This window comes from Taudactylus pleione, unplaced genomic scaffold, assembly GCF_031769625.1.
Source record: "Taudactylus pleione unplaced genomic scaffold, aTauple2 ptg000181l, whole genome shotgun sequence".
In the NCBI taxonomy this organism is placed as follows: Eukaryota; Metazoa; Chordata; class Amphibia; order Anura; family Myobatrachidae; genus Taudactylus; species Taudactylus pleione.
The window spans coordinates 4,080,535-4,101,540 of record NW_028284583.1 but is presented as its reverse complement, the minus strand read 5'-3'; the positions used below and the strand labels follow the sequence as shown (position 1 = coordinate 4,101,540).

Genomic DNA, 21,006 nt, shown 5'->3' with positions numbered 1-21,006 from the left:
GCCAATTTGAGTTGAAAGAAAATAGAAAAAAGGGCAGATATCTGCACTTTAAAGAACCCTAAACGGAGACCAGCATAGAGCCCAGTTTGAAGGAAAAGCACTAGCCTAGATAAACGAAAAAAAAACCTGGACGGAAAGTCCAGACTGTCACCATGCTACATAAAACGCCAAATGCGGTGGCAATGAACAGCCGTAACCGGGTTTTCTGGCGCAAAGCATAGTGGAATAACAGATTCTGGGATGCCTTTGCTTCTCAAGATAAGGAAATTGGTAAACCATATCGTAGGTCCATGGAACTGTGAGCGCGTCCACTGCCACTGCTGCCGGATCCTGAGTTCGACACATATCTTGGTAGCCGATGGTTTATTCGAGATGCCATGAGGTCCACCTGAGGCCAACCCAAATGACGGACCAAGGCTTGAAATTAGTCTGGGGGAATCATCCAGTCCCTGGGGTGGAGATCCTGGTGACTGAGATAATCTGCTTCCCAGTTGTTCACTCCCGGGATGAACACCACCGACAGGATCACTGACTGACTCTCGGCCCACCGGAGAATACGAATAACTTCTCACATAGCCATGCGACTTCGAGTTCCGCCCTGTCGATTGATCCAAGTGCCAGCCGACGCGTTGTCCGACTGTACCTTCACTGGTTGAAACCTTAGTAAGTGTGCGGTTTCGAACAGAGCGTTGTAAATTGCTCTGAGTACAAACACATATATGGGTCACAGTCTTTCCTGGGGAGACCAACGGCCCTGAAACTGACAATCTTTTGTCAGGATTATCCAATCCCACGCTCCTAATCTTCGACCCGCCAAGAGGTTGTTGGGTTGCATCCACCAGAGGAGAGACACCCTGGTTGTCAGGGCCAACCGGATCATTCGATGTAGGAGTAGGCGAGACCTTGACCCTTGTGTTAGGAGGTCCAGCTGGAACACACAGAAGTGGAATCGTCCGAATTGTAGTGCCTCAAAAGGCAGCTATCATCTTTCCCAAGAGACGAGGACAAATAAGTAAAGACACCTTCGATCTGGGAACTAGCTGAACTAGTAGCCGAATGTCCTGGGCTTTGTCTTCTGGTAGGAAAACCCGCTATAACCTCGTATCCAGGATCAAAACCAGAAACTGGAGACGGAATTAGGTTGGATTCATTTTAAATATATCAGCCAGCCATGCTGCGTATGTTAGTAAGGCATGGACCCAGAGAAGAGATTCCGGTGGGACTTGATCAACAGGTCGTCTTAGTAAGGAATTATTGTCACACCTGATGTCCGAATTTGTGCAATCCCGACAGACATGACCTTGGTGAAGACACGGGGTGCCGAGGAAAAACCAAACGACAATGCCCTAAACTGATTGTGAAATATCGCAAAACGGAGGAAAGCTTGATGCGGTACCCAAATTGGGACTTCTAGATACGCATCTTTTATATCCAGAGAAATTGGAAACTCCACCGGTTCCAAGCTCGCAATGACTGAGTGAATCTACTCATCTTGAAGCGATTAACCATCAGATACTGGTTTAATAACTTGAGGTTCAGGATAAACCTGACAGACCCATCCGGCCTGGTTACCACAAAGAAAGTTTGAGTAGAACCCCAGACCCTGATAATATACCAGAACCAGCACTGCCAATATTAGGAGAGACAGAATTGTCTCTTGCTGAACCTTGGTCTTGTTTGCTGACACCGGCAGACCCGTAGAGAAGAAACGATTTGAAGTTGAAACTTCAAAATCTCTCATGTATCCAATGGAGAGTCATCTGCAAATCTACGGATCCAAAGAGGTCTAGCTCTTTTTTCAAACTTGTTGAAAAGTCTGTGAGTGAGCTCCTGCCATAGGAGATCCCAAGTGGGACAGGAGACTGTCACGCCACCTGTAGTTCCGGTTGATGTGCTACCGTCTGTTGGCGACCTCTACTTCTGTCACCCCTAGCGTTCGTGGAAGCACCCCTGGCTCCACCACGAAAGGTCTGCGAGGCACGACAGATGAAACTTGGGAGCAGTGTAAGTCCTTCTGGATGGTGGGGCAGTTGAAGGGAGGAAAATAGAATTACCTGTGGCTGGAGATATCCATTAGTCCAGTTCTGGACCAAAAAGCATATCACCTGTGAACTGCAGACCTTCAACCGCCCCCTTAGGATTCTGCATCCGCCTACCAAGAGTGCAGCCAGAGAGCTCTATGGGCTGCAATAGCAGAAGCGGATAGATCTGGCTGATATCCATGGAAGCCTCTCCCAGGTACACCGCTGATTCATTGATGTGTTCGGCTAGGAATCGTAGCTCTGCTTTGGACGTATCGGAGTCCAGACCCATTATGAACTGCTCCTTGTCAACCCAAGCTCTAACAATTATTGGTCTGAGTTGTGCTCCTGCAGCAGTGTACACAGATCAGATTGTTGAGCTAGCTTACAATCTGAAGGGTCCATAAATTACGTTGCACCTGGGACCGGAAGTTTTCTTATATAGCCGAGAACCAGATGCATCCACTGGTGGAGGGTGTCCCGTTTTTTAGATTAATGGCTCAACCCTCTGAGTACCAGATATTAATCCTATGGTACCGTTTTGGGAGGAATTGGAGGGCATTCTACTAATGGAACCCTTATCCACCGATTTTCAGTATTGTCACCCAGACGGACATACAGTCAGGTACATAAATATTGGGACATTGACAGAATGTTCATATTTTGGCCTCTATTCACCACCACAATGGCTTTGAAATGAAACAAACATGCTTTAACTGCAGACTTTCAGATTTAATTTGAGGGTAATTACATACAAATCAGGTGAACGGTGTAGGAATTACAATGGTTTCTATATGTGCCTCCCACTTTTTAAGGGGCCAAAAGTAAATGGGACTATCAACTCAAAAGCCATTTCATGGACAGGTGTGCGCTATTCCCTCGTTATTTCATTATCAATTAAGCAGGTAAAAGGTCTGGAGTTGAATCTAGGTGTGACATTTGCATTTGGAATCTCAATAGGAGATCCAAAGAGCTATCACTATCAGTGAAGCAAGCCATCATTAGGCTGAAAAATCAAACAAACCCATCAGAGAGATAGCAAAAACATTAGTTGTGGCCAAATCAACTGTTTGGAACATTCTTAAAAAGAAAGAATGCACCAGAGAGCTCAGCAACACCAAAAGACCCAGAAGACCACGGAAAACAACTGTGGTGGATGACAGAAGAATTATTTCCCTGGTGAAGAAAAACCCCTTCACAACAGTTGGTCAAATCAATAACACTCTCCAGGAGGTAGATGTATATGTGTCAAAGTCAACAATCAAGAGAAGACTTCACAAGAGTAAATATAGAGGGTTCACCACAAGTTGTAAACCAGTGGTGAGCCACAAAAACAGGAAGACCAGATTAGAGTTTGCCAAACAACATCTAAAAAAGCCATTACAGTTCTGGAACAACATCCTATTGACAGATGAGACAAAGATCAACTTGTACCAGAGTGATTGGAAGAGAAGAGTATGGAGAAGGAAAGGAACTGCTCATGATCCAAAACATACCACCTCATCAGTGAAGCATGGTGGTGGTAGTGTCATGGCGTGGGCATGTATGGCTGCCAATGGAACTGGTTCCCTTGTATTTATTGATGATGTGACTGCTGACAAAAGCAGCAGAATGAATTCTGAAGTGTTTTGGGCAATATTATATGCTTATATTCAGTCAAATGCTTCAGAACTCATTGGACGGTGCTTCACAGTGCAGATGGACAATGACCCGAAGCATACTGCAAAAGCAACCAAAGCGTTTAAGGCTAAAAAGTGGAATGCTATGCAATGGCCAAGTCAATCCCCTGACCTGAATCCGATTGAGCATGCATTTCACTTGATGAAGACAAAACTGAAGGGAAAATGCCCCAAGAACAAGCAGGAACTGAAGACATTTGCAGTAGAGGCCTGGCAGAGCATCACCAGGGATGAAACCCAGCGTCTGGTGATGTCTATGCGTTCCAGACTTCATGCTGTAATTGCCTGCAAAGGATTTGCAACAAAGTATTAAAGTGTGAAAATTAGATTTAGGATTGTTTAGTTTGTCCCATTACTTTTGGCCCCTTAAAAAGTGTGAGGCACATATAGAAACCGTTGTAATTCCTACACCGTTCACCTGATTTGGATGTAATTACCCTCAAATTAAATCTGAAAGTCTGCAGTTAAAGCACATCTTGTTTGTTTCATTTCAAAGCCATTGTGGTGGTGAATAGAGGCCAAAATATGAAAATTCTGTCAATGTCCCAATATTTATGCACCTGACTGTATGAGGAAATCATAGCAACATAGGAATCTACTACTGGACACGCATCACAGATAGTGGTACCAGTAGGATTTGGCTGTGTAAGTGTTTCCTGACATGGTAGAGACACACAACCCACTCATACAGTTAAGAGATCAGAAGGCTAATGGGAGACAAAGGGGGAGAATCACATCACTCCCTTTTCCAACTAATGGATTCCCTATAAGCACCAGCCAGTCAGAACATCACAGTGTACTCACAGCCTTTGTAAAGGGATGTCAGAAGGTTCCCAGTAACTGTAGCCTTGCAGTCTCTGTAAAAGGTCTCCGGCACTCAGCCTGGGAGGAGAGATGCAGGGAAAAAGTGTTAAACAAACTAGTTAAAGCAGCAGCAGTTCTGTTTGTTACAGCCTGCCTGTGCAGAGAGCGCCCTGCTCTTATTAAGCTCCGCCCCACCGTCCCACCTTTCATACAGACACCACGATTGTATATATTACATACACGCAATCTTATAAAAACAAATAATTTGTTTAAGCTCCGCTGCAGCACTCGGCAGTGGTATCACAGGCTAGTACCGGAGATGATAGCTCCCAGTGCTGCCAAGACCCAGAAGCAGCGGGTAAGACTAGGGAGAACCGCTCTAACTTTGTAGCTTTCGACTGGCGTCAGGTGAAGGGCGGGAGACGGGGGAGTGCACAGCATACTAACAGCCTTTGTCATACTCACTGTGGCTCTCGTTGTTGTGTGGCTTTTAGGATAAGCCCTGTGCACTCCCTGCGTGGTGCGTCGGCGGAGTGGAGCTGTCAGAGGCTTTTAAGTGAAGCCCTGTGCACTCCCGCCTGACGTAAGACAGGATGCCAGGGACCAGGACCCCAACCTTCGCATAGGTGGCAAAGGGTCCCTAATGTAGGCAGACAGCCTAAATATACATTAAATAGAACAAAATAACATAATAGAAAAAAATAAAGCAGAATGCTGGAACTCTGTCCAGAGGGATCCAGCTCCAATGGCACATTTTTCTAAATGGAGGGCTGGTGGGGAAATAGAGGTGGGAGGAGCTTCACACTTCTAAATAATTTAAAGTGCCAGCTCCAAAAAACCACGCCTCTGTACCCCACTGTACTGGTTTCCAATGTCCTCTAGTGGATGAAAGAGAAACAGTAAAAATAATAAGAGAAATGTACAAAATTATAAGATGAGAGGAGGGGAGAACAGGGGAAGTCGATAGAGTGTGGAATTCCCCACCTTATCCCCATCCTTTATGTATATTTGTAGTACAGCATTGAAAGGGTGTATGTGTTCGTTCCTCCTACTCTATAATGGGGTGCTCCCATTTAGAAAAATTCTGAACAAAAAGAGGCTCTAAGCATTCTAAAGTATTTAGTCGGATAGAAGTCAAACATGAGACCTGTCTACCCTTATACATTCATGGGGATAATACCAAAGTAAAAGGAATTTTCTTTAGCATGGAGATGATGTATTGCACACAGATAAGATCACTTACCATCTCAGATCTATAAAGGAAGAAATGGAAGGGGAGTTTCGGGTGCTTTCACCTTTTTAGCCATTAGGCATTTGGCTGCTTCAAGTACATGGGAAACTAATTTAGTGGAGTGTCTGTCTACCTCTTGGAAATGATTGCAGGTGCCGAATATTCAAAAATCCATATGTACGAGGATTTAGTATAGGCATGCAAACATAGGGCTTTATTTACGGAGCGCTTCCCAGCGAGCGGGGAACCACCTTAGCAGGGTCCCCATGTCTTCCGGCTGCAGTCCCAGCGTCATCGCTAGTCAAACTCTGCTGGAGCCTGCCGAAAGCACCAGTTCCCTCACTGGTGCTGCGGCGCCGGCAGATGGAGCAGGAGCAGCACGGGCATCCATTAGGATGCCTAGCGCTGCTTACTCGTTGAAGAAAGAAAAAAAACAAAATATAAAAACAAAGCTTGGGACTGCCCGAGCAGTCCCCTGTCTGTCTAAGAAGGTGCACTAATCCTGTGCAAACAAAAAACTGGAGTGCCTGTAGCCAGGGGCGGGGTATATATGGAGGCGGACCCAGTGCATCCTGGGAGCTAAAGCTCATACATGATATGAGGCAAGACCTGGCACAATTGTGGATAAATGTGCCTTCATTATGTATTATTGTTAACATGGGTTCCAGTACTGGTCTACAGAAATAATTGCCTTAACTTTTTGTAATACACTGCTTAATAGCAATCTGAGTCATAGAATTGCCCATGTTATGCCCCTTAACTGTATTTTTTTCCTTTTTTTTTTTTATTTTAACTTGGGTCTACACTGATTTCTTCAATAGGTCTCACCTTTTGCCACCACTAAAAACTGGATATAACAGTGCAAATTATATTAAACACATAGATCTGATAGCATAGGGGTAAGTAACCTGTAACACTCTGGATGCTGTAGAATTACATATGCCTGCATGCCTTGCAACCGTTTTAGCATGTCCTAACAGCAAAACTGTGGGCATTCTGTAGTTCCACAGCAGCTGAAGTGCCATGGGTTGCCTACCCCTGTGATAGCACTGGCAGCCAGAGAAGATCTGAAAAGGGTCCATTCTAGACTGCTCCGGTGTGAGACGCCAACTTGCAATCACAACACAGGATTTCCTCTTCCAACAAGAGAACAGCAACAATTGTTTGCAAAGACTTTCTGCTGCAATTGGGGTGCCAGTGACCGAATTACACTTTTTTGGCATCCTCTCGAGTTCCCCAAGCTGTTAATGATTAATTAGGTTTGTGCTCTCATTTGAGACCGTATGGTTTTAAAATAGCTTCTCAAACTTACGAGGCTAAGTCACGGTTTTATTTCCAACAGCATAAAATTATTTAATACTCATTCTCTTAAGCACTATAGTTTTTTGTCCATTGCAAGATGAAATTTTAAGATTCCGGTCATTGTCACCACTATGAGGGAAGGCTTTATAATACAGAGAAACAGGTCAGCACTTTTAACAACATTCAATGTTTGGCTTCAGAAGATAAAATCTGCAGTTCCAATGTTCCCTGTAGCTTTGCAGTGACCATCACAGTACACCACCAGCCTAAAGAGATAAATATCAAGCATTACAGCAATCATTTAGATTTTCACTGGGCTGTAACTAGGTCCTTATCCGTAAAATATTTGAGAATATGCATACAGAAAAAATAAATAAATAAATAAACTTAATTCCATGCAAAAATGTATATTCCTACAGCTTGCAAAGCTGCAATATGAGACACAACTGCAAAAAATAATCAGGCCCCACCAACCAATGAAAAAGGAATGCATATCAGTGGCCGGGTCCTGATGACACAATAGGGATCCCTGCAAGTCTCCCACTGCTGTGTGATGACATGAGAGGCATGATGACACGAACTGCACCATAGCACATACCATACGTAACTCACTATTTTACAAATCAGTACTGTAACATAGCTGACACTTAAGCTACTTTGGACCTTGTATTCAATCACAGTAATCAAAAAATGTGTCACAAGTAACAGTGCCCCTATCTACATTATGGAATGTTCCCATGGCCAAGTCACATGCCAAGGCCACCAGAATGCAGAGAATGTTCTTCTCAGCATTCGCCTGCAAAACGTACTGAAAAACTGACTTTGTTTACAGCCATGGCCAAAAGTTTTGAGAATGACACAAGTATTGGTTTTCACAAAGTTTGCTGCTTCAGTGTTTTTAGGCCTTTTTGTCAGATGTTACTATGATATAATGAAGTAAAATTACAAGCATTTCATAAGTGTCAAAGGCTTTTATTGACAATTAGATTAAGTTTATACAAAGAGTCAATATTTGCAGTGTTGACCCTTATTTTTCAAGACCTCTGCAATTCGCCCTGGCATGCTGTCAATCAACTTCTGGGCCACATACTGACTGATGGCGGCCCATTCTTGCCTAATCAATGCTTGGAGTTTGTCAGAATTTGTGGGTTTTTTTGTCCACCCGCCTCTTGAGGATTGTGGGCCTGATTCAGAGCCGCTCGTAAGCAGCCGCTCGCTCGAAGCGATGTTCGCACATCTGCGCATGCGTATGGATCGTAATGCGCATGCGCCAACCAGTCATTGCGGTCGGAAATTGTGCGCTCGCAAAACAGCGAGGGCCTGCTAATTTGAGTTATAGAATGAGGCGTTTGTGGGTGGTAACAGGGGAAGGTGCTCGAAAACGGGGAGTGGAGATCCGAAAGCAGGCGTGCCAAACGGTCAAAACGGGCGTTTAATGGGTGTGTATAATTAACAAAGCAGCGTCATCGACCACGTCACTTGGTTGTCATTTAGCACGAACTGCTCGCAGTGATTGCGGGAAGTAAATCCTACCACAAGCACTGCGAGCAGTTCAGACGCCTTTCTATGTACTTGATTAATCTAATAAATAGCGGAGATGACATATGATGCGAACGGCCAGGGGGAATCTTTACAAAATAGCGAGCGCATGTTTCGTTCGCTCAGACATAGAGGCGTCAACAGACCGCAAAGAGCGAGCGCTCAATTTAAATAGCTGGCCCCTTTTTCTGAACGACCGTTCACAAATAGCGTCCGGCTCTGAATCAGGCCCTGAGTTCTCAATGGGATTAAGGGCTGGGGAGTTTCCTGGCCATGGACCCAAAATGTCAAGGTTTTATTCCCCGAGCCGCTTAGTTATTACTTTTGCCTTATGGCAAGGTGCTCCATCATGCTGGAAAAGGAATTGTTCTCCCAACCATCCAAGAACAGTTTGGTGATGAAGTTGCTCTTGAAGGATGTTTTGCTACCATTCTTAATTCATGGCTGTATTCTTTATCCCGATCACAGCCGACACAGTTATGTGTCCACCATCCCATTGATATATGAAAGAGGGAGACCAGAGTGATTGCTGTGGAAGGAGACTGTAAAATTCGAACAGCAAAGAGGATCCGGCCACGCTAACAGGCGCTCACCTTACCGCTCCACCTGTATTACCACATCAACAAGGAGGACCAGCAGTGGCACTAACATGGAGAGCCCAGCACTCAGTGCACGGCGTGCAGGCCCTATTGCTACAGCGCTGCTGATGACACCGAATTCCCCTCTTTCACATACGGTTCAGGAGACGCTACACCTCCTCCCTGTCAAAGTTTGGCACAAGTTACTTGCAGTAACTCCCACTACAAAAAGGTACAGTTTCTACACTAGGTATGCAGTCGGGAAGCTGGCGGACCTAATCCCAACAGCTGGCTTCCCGGCTGTCATATCCCGGCAAGGATCTAAAGACTGGAGTCCCCGGTGGGGAGGGGCTGGGCTTGGGGTTAGGCACCCCCCGGGAGGTTAGGTTTAGGCTAAGGGAAGGGGGATTAGGTTTAGGCACTTAGAGGGGGGATTAGGGTTAGGTACTGGGGAAGGGGAGGTTAGGGTTAGGCACCCATAAGGGAGGGTTAGGGGGAAGAATTAGGTTAGAAAATACTTACCTGAGGAGGATCAGGATTTCCACTGCTGCCGAGATATGGTGTTGGGACTCCAACCGCCGGACGGTAAATCATACCGATTCTCTAGTTATGCCGCGTATCTACTAGTAGATACCGGCATGATGGTACGATTACGAAATCGTAATCGTACAGTCGTTTCACTAGGTGTTCAGTGCCTACACTGAACGACTGATCGTTCAGCGTGGGCACCATCAATCATCCCAGAACATGGTCAATCTGTCGTTATCGGCAGACTCACCAGCATGTTCGGGCGATGATGGATGTCGGAAACTACCAGCGGGAGCGCGCATCATTGGTCGTTTGCGAAATCTACACGATTATGATGTCGTAATCGTCCAATCGCTCTGTGTAAATCGGATAGTGGATACCCGGCATTACAAATAACTTTTTTGTTGTTACATTTGTATTGTGTACTATTTACTGATTCATGTGTATTTTCTCTCTTTATTGTATTTTTTTTACTGGTGATATTAAAATTGCCAATATTTTAATACATATACCAAAAGAGTCTTCATTTATTGGAATATGCCTTTTTGATAATATAACCATTGAATTCGGACTGCACAGCCCTATCAGTAATTTGCAAAAATTGTGAGTGAGCCCACTCCCTTGGCTGAGAAGCAACCCCACACATGAATGGTCTCAGGGTGCTTTACTGTCAGTCTGTCCATGTTGTTTTTCCTGGAGAGAAGTGGCTTCTTTGCTGCCTTTGATACCAGGTCATCCTCCAAAAGTCTTCGTCCTGTGTCATGCCAAGAGTAAAGCATCCTAAGACCATTCATGTTTGGGGTTGGTTCTCAGTCAAGGGAGTGGGTTCGCTCACAATTTTCCCTAAAAACAGAGCCATGAATAAAGAATGGTACCAAAACATCTTGTAAGAGCAACTTCTCCCAACCATCCAAGAACAGTTTGGTGATGAACAATGCCTTTTCCAGCATGATGTTGCACCTTGCCATAAGGCAAAAGTAATAACTAAGTGGCTCGGGGAACAAAACATCCAAATTTTGGGTCCATGTCCAGGAAACTCCCCAGACCTTAATCCCAGTGAGAGGCGGGTGGACAAAGATAAACCCACAAATTCTGAAACTCCAAGCATTGATTTGATTAGGCAAGATTGGGCGGCCATCAGTCAGTATGGGGCCCAGAAGTTGATTGACAACATGCCAGGGCGAATTGCAGAGGTCTTGAAAAAGAAGGGTCAACACTGCAAATATTGACTCTTTGCATAAACTTAATGTAATTGTCAATAAAAGCCTTTGACACTTATGAAATGCTTGAAATTTACTTCAGTATATCATAGTAACATCTGACAAAAAGGTATAAAAACACAGGCAGCAAACTTTGTGCAAACCAATACTTGTGTCATTCTCAAAACTTTTGGTCATGGCTGTACTTATGCTTCAATGAGACATTAGAAACCATAAGATCAACCAGTAAAGTGCCAGTTATAAACAACAATAAAAACAACAAATGTTAAAAACTAAAAAAAAAAAAAAAAAATCCACTTCTATAATACATTCCACAAATTTTTCAAAAATAAACAAATCTGGAAATAATAGCCACATACTATTTAAATAAGAACCATTAAGGTCGCTGCCATACAGCTATGTGCTGCAGTACAATTCTCAAACAACGAGTAATGCTGGATACACAATTGATCGGCCAATATATATCTTGTGTGTATCGGGCAGTGCGTACCAGCGTGTGAAAGACATCAGTCACAGACATATCGGGTCAGCTGTGCTGCACAGCCAATGCCCAATATATCTGCAGTCTTAAGAGAGGAGGGGCCCAGTGTTAATTCCCTTTCCAGAGCACCCGCCTCTCCCCCCGGTAGCCGGCAGCTGACTGGTGCTGTGCTGGCCGGCTACAGCAGCATCGTAGACTCTGGTGTCGAAGCCGGATGATTGGCTGAGATATAATCTGTCAAAAATTTTAATCTGCACGACGTCATTTTGCGAATGGCAACAAGACGATATTTTGCAAATGGCCGCCCAACGCCATTTTAGCGAATCAGACACAAAATAAGTACATACGGCGATATTATTTAGCGTCGTGCGTCTCTTACGCAATAGAACACTATTAAAAGTCCTTACCAAAACTATACGTACATTTATTAATACCCAAAATTGGAACAGCCCTGCAAAACACATACCACGGTGTACTCCACAAACACGTAGACGCACAACGCTAACTAGCATCTTTTCTTAATATCCCTACACTTACACACTTACATAGAAAGGTTCTCAAGCATTAAGGTTAATATCCAAGGTTATATTCAGTATTAATTATGTTATGAATTGACTATTTAAGGTCTAAGGTTTAGTACATGATAAGAAGACAGTGTTTGGTGCTATTCTAAACCACTGTTTATTTGCAAACTTCCGGTTCCATCGGCAAGGAAATCACAACATGCATCTCTGAATTATGGATCGTAGAGAGATAGGCATTGAAATGTACTCTGTAATAGCGTTCCCGCTAGGCTGTTTTAGTGGGGCGCGGCGCCCTGCCCTCCTTCTGGAGGGCAAAAAGCACCCTGCCCTCCAGGAGGAGGGCAAAAAGCGCCCTGCCCTCACAGCCTGCGGGAGCCGTTCTCACCCGCGGGACGCAGTGTCCCGCGGGTGGACAAACATGCGGTGACCCGGTCACCGCCGGAGAATAGACGCCGGGCGCATGCGCCCGGCATCTATTCTCCCTTTCTGCAGTGCTTGGGGGCTGCCCGGCATGTCCGTGAGCGCCAGGCACGCCCGCAAGTATGACGAAAAGGGGACGCGTCTTATAGACACGCCCCATTTTCATAACCACGCCCCCTTTTTGGCCGCGCGCGCGCACAAGATTGCCCTCTCTAGCTCCGGCGCCCTGCCTGCCGCCGGAGCTAGAGGGAACACTATGTAATGTAATGTTTATTAGCCAGTTTAGACTTGTTCTTCGGCGGGAAAACAGACACAAAGAGCTGTTGGAGGCTGAACTATTACAATACAAACTGACCTATGAACTGCATCGTAACAGAAGAACCAATGGGATTATGCCAACTTGTTCTATTGTATTGCCTATCTCTGCAAGGGTTTATATGCAAGCACCCTGGATCTGGTACTTAGTCATCCTTCTTTTTTGTTGACTGAGGTTTCATAGTGGATGCCAGAAATCTGGATCCAGAGCGCATGCGTATGTATTGACTGTACCTTGTGATTGTATAATTAATTTGCTCTAATTGTATTTAGATCACAGCGAGGTAAGTTTTAGATAATATGGGTGCAGGGTGTACGGTGTGGGCCCCCCCTGGACCCGGGTGCACCCATTATAGATACTACATCCCCATGGCATCAGCAGGGGCATATTACAAGTAACAGTATACTCATGGCTACCAAGGCAAGCTGGCACTTAGGAAACCACAACTGCTAGCATACCCTATCATCGCTGGGACCTGTAAATAAAAAATAAAAAAAATCCATAATATTTTATTGAACTGAAAACCTCAACACATATTCCCTTTCCTAATTTTACTGCTAACCTAAAGGCTGGTACTCACTAGACTATGTCCAGTATGTACTGACCTTGTTAGCGATCGTCACGGAGGGATGCCGGCATCAGCAAGTGCATACACTTACCGATGCCGGGAGCGACGGTGCAAGAGCACTCGCTGACGATTTCGCCAGGTGATGTCGCTGATGATGCCCGGGAGCGCGCATAGTCAGTGACATGGAGGGTACACACTAGATGATTTGACAGATATGTCGTCCGAACTGGCTGGATCGGACTACATATCATCTAGTGTGTACCCGGCATAACTCTAAATGGGAGGGGGTTCTCTTTGATCCTTGTAGCATCTTCACTCTTTGGCAAATAAGAAAGCCAAAACAAACCATGTCAGAAATGACTGGATTGGTGCGACATTATAAATTCTACATAAAGGCTAATACATTTGCAAGGAATGGGGGGTGTCTGGCCGGTGCCCAATAGGATACCCTTACTCCTGCAGCCTAAGGAGAGGAAAGGGATTCCCATCCAACCCCATAGAATAGCAGGAAAAAGGAGGAATATCTCTGGCACTTGAGGAGGGTATAGCTACAATCTTGGTTATAACCTGATAAAATGTGTCTGTGACTGTCCCTTACTCTCCCTAAAAGGAGAGCTATACAGTGTTCTGCGACTGTCCTGGGATACAGCATACTTCGTTGAGACAGTTATTTGCAAAACTAGAAAAGGGGTGAAATTTTGTTTAAAAGTGGGCATTTCTGAATGGATTGTGGCCAGGACTTATTTTGTCCCATTTTCACATGTCTGAATGTTGGGTGATTTGATACAGCTAGCTAGGGCACATAAAAGAAAAATATTGCTGGTGCCTAACCACTTGGTAACTTGTATTGATGTCAATGGATGTATATATCCTTCTTGGCTTCTTAAAAGACTCTACATAATCCCTCCCATCTCCCAGAAAACCAGCAAATCATGCCTCAACACTCATACCAGCTCTGTGTATCACCTGCTCTCATGCTTTCCCATTAACAATATTAAATTCATAAAAGGAGGATTTAAAAAGGCGACGTCACAGAGGTGATTATTTTTCTGCAGTGATTACGTCTGTGAAAACCACTGCAAATATGTTCCCAGAGACATCCATTAAATTTTATTGGACCACGTCACACAAACTATTTACCTCAAGCGACCCACTGGCTATTGCGGCCGACAGCAATTTATCTCAGTGTCTAAAAACACTACTGGGAAATCCAGCTATAACAAAATTAATGGTATCAGAGTAGTACATGACAAAGTATCCACTGCTCTTAGTACATAGACCCCCAAGTGTTTTTCTGTTCTAAGCCTTGGAGAGATATAAAGTACCAACCAATCAGCTCCTGACATATTTCAAACAGCCTGTAAAGTGACAGTTGGGAGCTAATTGGTTGGTACTTTCTCTCTCTCCAAAGCTTAGTATTTCTAGTAGGGATTTTCAGCATCACTTTTCAACTGTGGAAATGCTCAAGGCAATAAATTCAGTAATTGTAGACTAATAACCTGCAGCTGATAAAGTGCAACATTACCTTGAGGTAGGCGTGGACCGTTTATACTGACATGAGAGCTACTTTTTGTTCACTCACAGCAACGTAATTAACCACCCTCTTATTTCAATGCAATGTGAGCTGTACCATTCCACATCAACCATATTACATGACATAAAGGAGATTATTAGTTAAACCAGCTAAAGCATTATTAAGAAAGACACTAATATATGAGCATCCCATTCACTCAATGTTATACTGATGTGAGACCTGGATAGAGGGCATCTGCTTTCCTAAGGCACAAAGCCCAGTCGCCCCAGAGCAAATTAGCAGCATTAAGCTGAGAGAACGACTGAGGAACCCCTAACAATGCTGAGATCCCCCACTGGACTCGGGTATACATCAAGAGTACTTGGCTCATACACTCAAAGCCAATACGCCCAACAACATATTCATGTTTGCAGTAATCCACTTTGCTGTGATGATACAAACAGCAGGTCACAATGTGGAAGCCTGCTGCGGCAACAAAACACCCCATAAAGTCACAAAGAACAGCAGGAGTAAGCGGGGTCTCACAATTTACTAGTAGATTGCCATCTACCTTTTCTCACTTCTGCCCTAAGGAGATATTAATTTAGAAAAACAAGTCACATGGTTACAGAGAAGACTACAACCATTGCCAAAAGTTGAGAATGACACAAGTATTGGTTTTCACAAAGTCTGCTGCTTCAGTTTTTATGATGGTAATTTGCCTATACTCCAGAATGTCATAAAGAGTGATCAGATGAATTGCAATTAATTGCAAAGTCCCTCTTTGCCATGACAATGAACTTAATCCCAAAATCAACATTTCCACTGCATTTCAGCCCTGCCACAAAAGGACCAGCTGTCATTATTTCAGGGATTCTCTCATTAGAGGTGAGAGTGTTGACGAGGACAAGGATGGAGATCACTCTGTCATACTGATTGAGTTAGAACAACAGACTGGAAGCTTTAAAAAGGAGGATGGAGCTTGAAATCATTGTTCTTCCTCTGTTAACCATGGTTACCTGCAAGGAAACATGTGCAGCCATCATTACTTTGCACAAAAAGGGCTTCACAGGCAAGGATATATCTGCTAGTAAGATTGCACCTAAATCAACCATTTATCGGATCATCAAGAACTTCAAAGAGAGGTTCAATAGTTGTGAAGAAGGCTTCAGGGTGCCCAAGAACGTCCAGCAAGCGACAGGACCGTCTCCTAAAGTTGATTCAGCTGCGGGATCGGCGCACCACCAGTGCAGAGCTTGCTCAAGGAATGGCAGCAGGCAGGTGTGAGTGCATCTTCATGCACAGGGAGGTGAAGACTTTTGGGGGATGGCCTGGTATCAAGAAGGGCAGCAAAGAAGCCACTTCTCTCCAGGAAAAGCCAACAGGGACAGACTGATATTCTGCAAAAGGTACGGGGATTGGACTGCTGAGGACTGGGGTAAAGTTATTTTCTCTAATGAATCCCCTTTCAGATTGTTCGAGACATCTGAAAAAACGCTTGTCCGGAGAAGGAAAGCTGAGCGCTACCATCAGTTCTGTGTCATGCCAACAGTAAAGCATCCTGAGACCAGTCATGCGTGGGGTTGCTTCTCAGCCAAGGGAGTGGGCTCATTCACAATTTTGCCTAAGAACACAGCCATGAATAATGAATGGTACCAAAACATTCTCCAAGAGCAACTTTTCCCAACCATCCAAGAAAAGTTTGGTGATGAACAATGCCTTTTCCAGCTTGATGGAGCACCTTGCCATATGGCAAAAGTGATAACTAAGTGGCTCGGGGAACAAAACATTGAAATTTTGGGTCCATGGCCAGGAAACTCGGCAGACCTTAATCCCATTGAGAATTTGTGGTCAATCCTCAAGAGGAGGGTGGACAAAGAAAAACCCACAAATTCTGACAAGCTCCAAGCATTGATTAGGCAAGAATGGGCTGCTATCAGTCAGTATGTGGCCCAGAAGTTGATTGACAGCATGCCAGGGCGAATTGCAGAGGTGTTGAAAAAGAAGGGTCAACACTGCAAATATTGACTCTTTGTATAAACTTAATGCAATTGTCAATAAAAGCCTTTGCACTTATGAAATTCTTGTAATTTTACTTCAGTATACCATAGTAACATCTGACATAAAAGGTAAAAAAAACACTGAAGCCGCAAACTTTTTGAAAACCAATATTTGTGTCATTCTCAAAACTTTTGGCCATGGCTGTACACACAATTCAGTCATACGAATCTCAGTTACATTTCCACTTGTGGGTGAATGGGCGTAAATTCAACAGCGTGTTTGCAGGTACACTGTTCAGTGAGTGCACCTTGGCATAAGAAGACGTAATCGCGGTCTATGCCAAGTTACAAAGGGGGGATTGCAATAATTTTTTTTGCACTCTCATCTATAGTGATAGGGCGAAATTCAATTGTTTGTGCTGGAGGAGCAAGTAACTGGGCTCCCATTACTTATGCATGGCGTGCCGAAATGCACTGGGTGGATAGTCATATAGGTGCTAAACCAGTCTAAAGTACTGGATGCGCTGCGTTTTGGCGCCCAAAAGCCGGGCTTTAAACGGATTTCTGCTCTCCTTCTCAGGAGGGTGCAAGCAGAAATAATAGCAGCACCCAGCACTTGCGCTCATCGGCAAAAACAATTGAATTGCTCTCGTCGAGCGCCCAAACATAATTAAATTCACCCCAAAGAGATCCATCTTTTGCAACAGGCATAGGACTAGTGCAAGTGCACACTCATCATATTGACGGCTATTTGCACTATTGGATAAATAAAAGGTGGTGCAGACAAATACATGCAACTCAGAATGTTTGAACACCCACAATTATTTCCATGTACGCAATGCAAGTGTAATTTCGGATGACTTGTGTGTAACTCAGTACTGGCCGCTTAAGGTATAATGGAAGCATAATTAAAGTTTGTGGTCTAACAAATAATTGTGTTTATTTTGCATGAGACTCTTGGTGGGTGACATGACGAAGTTCTGAGCCTCATCACACAAAATGAATACGGTATCAAAACTGCCAGGCCTTTGAAACGATAGTAATAGCCTTGTTGTATTTTATACTAATATATTTATTTTGCTACATTATATTGGCCATCTCTTTTCTTGGCCAAATTATTTTCTTTAGGAGAAGATTATTAACAATAAGTGACATATTTCTGCAGGCTCTGGAGAAACCATTTGAAATAAGAATAAAATGCAAAGGAAAACAATAATGGGAAATTATGCAATGCCAAAACAGTGTTCTCCCCAGAAAAAATTTCCAGCCGGGTGGCATCAAGCCGGGTGGGGGCCTTCACAATAATAAAATTTTTAAAACCTGACCTTATAATGATTTAAAAACTTGGGGCACTCTCCCTGGCCCCTATATGCTGCAATGCGAAATGATGGGCACTCGCGCCCTGCGGCACAAACAGTTGAATCGTACCTGGCCACTTTAGACTATTTGAATTCCCCCTCAAATAGTTTTTTTTTAGTAGAGTATCTAAACTACTTTAATGTGCTTTGCATATCCTGTCCTAGCTAATTCAGTAGGTGGAATAGGTCCAATCTGCAGCAGCTGACCAGTCCCTGTGGGTCTGTGGAGTGACAGGAATAGAATGTGTCATCCATGTGCTAATGCTTGTTTAGCTCTTCACTTAGGAACAGATAGTTGCTACACACCTTGGAAATGCACTAATGCATTGACTGCATTACTGGCTGCTTCTCCTATTATATGCAGATTACAGTATATATTGGGGTGGAGAGGATATATCAGATGATTACTGGATAAAGAACTGGCTCAGAAACCTACCTGTCAATGAACCAATGCAACTACCTCCTGCCTCAATGCGCGGCATCCAGTCATCCAGAACACTCACTAACGTGTCCTTATTGCCAGAGGACACAGATGCCAGACGGACTGAGATGTGACGTCGGCGCAGCTCGGCATCACATCCAGCATCCATGTCAACAAGGATACGTTAAGGGTGACCGGACAACAGGGGACGCAGCACATTGGGGCGGGAGGGAATGCCGGGCAGTACATTGTACAGGGACACGGCGCATTGGGGCGAGGGGGAAGTACCAGGCGGTAGGCTGTTTCTGCCGGGTGATGCGCCTGCAAAATACAGCCTGGGGAGAACACTGCCAAAACAATTTCACTTGAGCAGTAGAAGTAAACAAAATGTTCTGCAAAAGGTCACCAATTCCATCTAATTGTAGTGTTAATATTCCAAAATGCAAATGAAGACATGAGGTGCTAGTTACTAATAGAGTGCAGTCATGCAATAAACCTGCATACAATCCGTGCTGGTGAAAAAACTGCCTTCATTTAAAGAATTACTGGATTTCTACATGTCACAGCCATTTTGAGTCTGTATTTTCCATGCATAAAGCGGAATACACACTAGACGATATTGTGAACGATTGGGTGATTTCCGACAGATCGGAATGACAAATCGTCCAGTGTGTACGCACTATGCGCGCTCCCGCATCTTCACATCTGCCGTACGTGCTGCTCAACCTAAAGATCTGACTGACGACCCCATGCATTTGGATGAGGCAGGTGAATGACATTGTGCGGATCACGTGGTGTGTATGTCGTTCTGTCACACCTGCCGTTGGCCGGGTACACAGTTCGTTTAGTGTGTATCCAGTTCTAGACACTAATAAAAAAAAAAAAAAAAATCTACAAAGACACTGAAATAAACAAATTGAAATGTTTTTAATCAAATGGAAGGTTCCTTAACCATAGCTGATTTAGAATTTATTATCTTTCTAGAACACATATGCCATAATGGTAAAATCTGTATGTTCTTATGACAAACAGGTCTACAGATTATGGCGACACTTAAGCTGGGTACACAATAAACGATGTGTGTACACAGCAATGCGACTGACAACCCCCTCACTGATGGGCTGACATATTGGGCGGCCTGTACTCATTAGATGACCCGTTGCCCGACAGTCCGATATGTCGGCTCCAGCCGTAACCCTCTACATGGGGTCGTCAGTCGCATTGTCAGATTGAGGAATATGTAGGGCCGACCTGACAATGTGACTCACACGCAACGACCGACATAGCGAGGGACAAACTAGACGATTTTGATTCGGGCGATATATCATCTGTGTACCCAGCTTAACAGAAGACCTCTTGGCAATCAATTTATTAACGCCACTTACATTTTACCTGCAAAAATCTTAATTTATACTGAATTGAGCTACAATCATTACTAACATAATAAACGGGTAATACCAACATGTGAAGGTCACGTATTACAAATGAAGCAGGACTCCCAGTGATTTCTACACTAGCTCTCCTACATGACAATCTCTAGGAGACTTCCTATTATTCTCCAAAGCTGTAATACGATCTAAGAGATTTGATACCGTAGAAAGAAAAACAACCTGAATGGCTAAAGCTATTTTAAAACAGGATGACTTCTCTCTTCCAGTTATTTTGAAATTTCAACACAATTAATAAAATAGAGAGAGAGTGATAACAGCAACTTAACATCATGAATTTCAAACATAAACAACAAAATCCAAGACAGATAAGGACCTAAACAGGAAAAGCCTTAATTACCCAGCTGCACCACACCCCAACAATAAGGCCCACTAGTTTTACCATAAGTTGATGCTATCCAGAATAGCAAACAAAAAGTATGGTGGTCGCTGTGACATTGCACAAGTGCTTGTAAAGGACGGGGTTTACACTGAACCACAGAAAAAAGGGAGATTCCCTCCAGCACACTGCAGCAATAGCAACAAAAATACTTGAATCCTACATAATAGAAATTCAGGAGGTATTAGTTACATACATTTGCAAATATATGAATAAGCACCAGGCCAGCGTCAAGGCGCCTCGGACGTGAACCCCTTAATGTTGTGGACGCCTGTATAGAGGAGCCTTGACGCCGGCCTGCCACTTATTCATATATTTGCAAATGTATGCAACTAATACATCTGAATTTCTATCATGTAGGATTCAAGTATTTTTGTTGATAATGCTGCAGTGTGCTGGAGGGAATCTCCCTTTTTTCTGTGCTACCCAGAATACATACTACTGTAGTAATTAATAGTCCTGACATACACTCCTATTACTGACATAACACAGAGTAGTACAGACGACAAGATGTATTCACATACATATTCCAACTTCTAAAACCGCAAGTATAAATGAGGTCTCTGAATTATGGGATGTACAGTAGTCTACACACACACACACACACACTATATTTACACAGAGAAAAAAAAATAATATATATATATATATATATATATATATATATTTTTTTTTT

General features: G+C 43.8%; 1 protein-coding gene across 3 annotated transcripts in view; it reads right to left on the bottom strand.

Moving 5' to 3' along the window:
• RALA (RAS like proto-oncogene A) overlaps positions 1-21,006 on the bottom strand; it is a 75,064-nt gene that overhangs the window by 53,146 nt on the left and 912 nt on the right. Inside the window, exon 2 of one of the 3 annotated variants that reach the window (XM_088476042.1) lies at positions 4,505-4,582. The exons of the other annotated variants lie outside the window; for them this stretch is intronic. The gene's annotated coding sequence lies outside the window, so the exon portion shown is untranslated. The remainder of the gene's footprint in view (positions 1-4,504; positions 4,583-21,006) is intronic. 3 annotated transcript variants of the gene reach the window in all.